The sequence below is a fragment of the Centroberyx affinis genome, unplaced genomic scaffold, assembly GCF_046629955.1.
Source record: "Centroberyx affinis isolate AG114_WGS23_722 - 3 ecotype Tasmania unplaced genomic scaffold, CSIRO-AGI_Caff_v1 ptg000632l_1, whole genome shotgun sequence".
Classification (NCBI taxonomy): Eukaryota; Metazoa; Chordata; class Actinopteri; order Beryciformes; family Berycidae; genus Centroberyx; species Centroberyx affinis.
The window spans coordinates 135,986-138,423 of NW_027279259.1; positions in this window are offsets into that span (position 1 = coordinate 135,986).

Below are 2,438 nucleotides of genomic sequence, written 5' to 3' on the forward strand. Positions count from 1 at the left end.
GGTAGTGGCATATCGGCCCAGGGGGGTAGATGACCTTGTACAAGCCAACATTCTCCTGATGTCTCCCATTCCACCAGTGGAGCCATCACACCCTCTACATCCAACTCCTTTACACCCTTTTAATCTGTTTTTATTTCACTCTCTTTATCTTGCTCTCTGTCTAAAGCAAATGCTGCACTCAGTGGGAGCCTAATACTGAAAAGTGATGAGTATTAAGAGTTATTTTAAAAACGGGAAAAGCTCTTTCCTGAATTGCTACAGGTCCACTGGTAAATTCAGCATATGGATGATCCAATTTCATTGTGGGGGACAATCGGAGTCCAGTGTACATGTGTATTTAGACAGTTCCCTCAGTCAGTACTATGGAAAACAACATAACCCGAGCATTTGAAGGAGAAAACAAGTCCCTCCACTGATGTTTCACCCAGATGCAGCACATCAGCGGACGGTGTGTGTTGGCTGCTTAGGGAGGCACTGCCATCACAACAAGCCTATTGTCCCGGTTATCAACCTTGTCATCCTGCTGAGACACAACAACCAGATAAAGCAAGAAGAGACCATGCGGGCAGACTGGCAGCCTGTCCCAGTGGCCTTGTTGAGGATGAACTCAACCCACATATGGGCGGACTAAGCCCCGGGGCTGGAAGCAGTACAAGCTCAAACAGTAAGAAATCTTTTGACGCATGGCTGTGTTAAAAGCCCATAGGGTTACATACATAGTTTTCTCTTCTCACAGCCCTACAACCATTTTCCTAATCTTAGTTCTCTCATGGCTACTAAATCATATAAGTATACAAGTGTTACATAATATTTCAAGTATTATATAAAGACACTAAGTGTGGAAGTGTGAGCTGATCTGATGATCTGGAAGTAGCAGTTCTCCCTCTACTCCATCTGCATGTCCTTTACTCTCACCCTTTTTTGTCTGTCCCATGCTGAGGAGAGGTCAGGTCACAGTCATATAGATGAATGAATGGGGAACTCAGCCGCACTCAAAGCACAGAGATCAACCTCTACCCTCCTACACACACACACACACACACATACACACACAATGGAAAACCCTCCCCCACTTTTCCCGTCCATTCACTTCCCCACTGCTCCACAGCGAGGCCCTTACGCTTTGACCCAGATTTCCCTGGCAGCCGCCATCCATGCTTTGGATCTGCTAATCTGAGGAAAAGAATAATATGAAGTCTGTTTTGCATGTGTGTGAGAGTGAGAGTAAGGACAGGCAGAGTGTGTGTCTGTGAGTTACAGAGAAGGTTGTTACCTCAGGCCTCCAGTGTTGAGCCTTGTGAGAGCAGAAATGGCTCAGATTTATTCACATTTGGCTGTAGCTGGCCTAGGTCACATGGTCCCAGAGGGCTTATGTCTGCCTGCTGTATGGCTGTTGTGTGATTTGCCTGTCAGTATCTTATCCTGAGAGTCATTTGTTTAATATTTGGATTTCTAATGTAATCCTCAGAGACAAATGTAGGCGGAATTAGAAGGTTTTCGTGAATATAATTGGCTCCATTACTACATTATCTGTATTCTCCTTAAAAAAAAATAGTCTAATAGGAGTTTGCACTTACTATCCTCTAGCCAGTCATTTGTACTGCTTTCAGTTTCCTTCCCTTACAAAGTAATAACCTTTGGAATGCATCTTCATGAGCACAGCGAACTAGGCAAAAATGCATGGTGGTGTCTGTCTCTCTCTCTCTCTCTCTCTCTGTGTGTGTGTGTGTGTGTGTGTGTGTCTGGTTGTCTGGTGATGGCGGCTTGTTGAGTCAACACTGAGGTAGCCTAGCAAGCTGCTACACCTCCCTTGTTTACAACCAGCATCAAGGCAGGAAGGCTATGATTAGAAAAGTTTCCACAATGCAAGATAGAGTACATGATGCAATGACATGAGCAGTGATGTTGTGGTAAATCAAAAGGCGGGTAAACTATGATTTCCAGTCATAAGGCAAACAGCAACCTTGAATTATACTGTCAGAGAAGCATTCATGTATTCTTTTTTTCCAGACACTATCCTCATACAACCTACATCAGTTTGATACCACTTCCTCTGATTAATAGAATGTAAACTTTGCTTTTAATAAAGTTATTATTATAAGGTCATATCATAACGATTAATGTCTGCCTAAAAAAAGGTGGGTAAACTGAGGTTATGTGAGTTTATCCCTGGATATGACACCCAGCCAAAAGCACAGTTTCATTCTGCACCTATTCATTTTTCATGCAACATGCTTTATGACTCCTGGATGATCAGTGTCAGCTGTGTTAGGTCCCCTCTGTCCAGCGGGTGGCAGCAGCGAGGGGGGTTGCTGTTGATGCTGAAGCCTCTCCTCCAGTCCTGCATCTGAGAGGAGGAGAGAGAGGCACCAACTTCTGTGCGAGCTCTGTCTGTTCAATTGGTTCAGTCCGGAGCTGTCGCAGCACCGAGGGAGGCT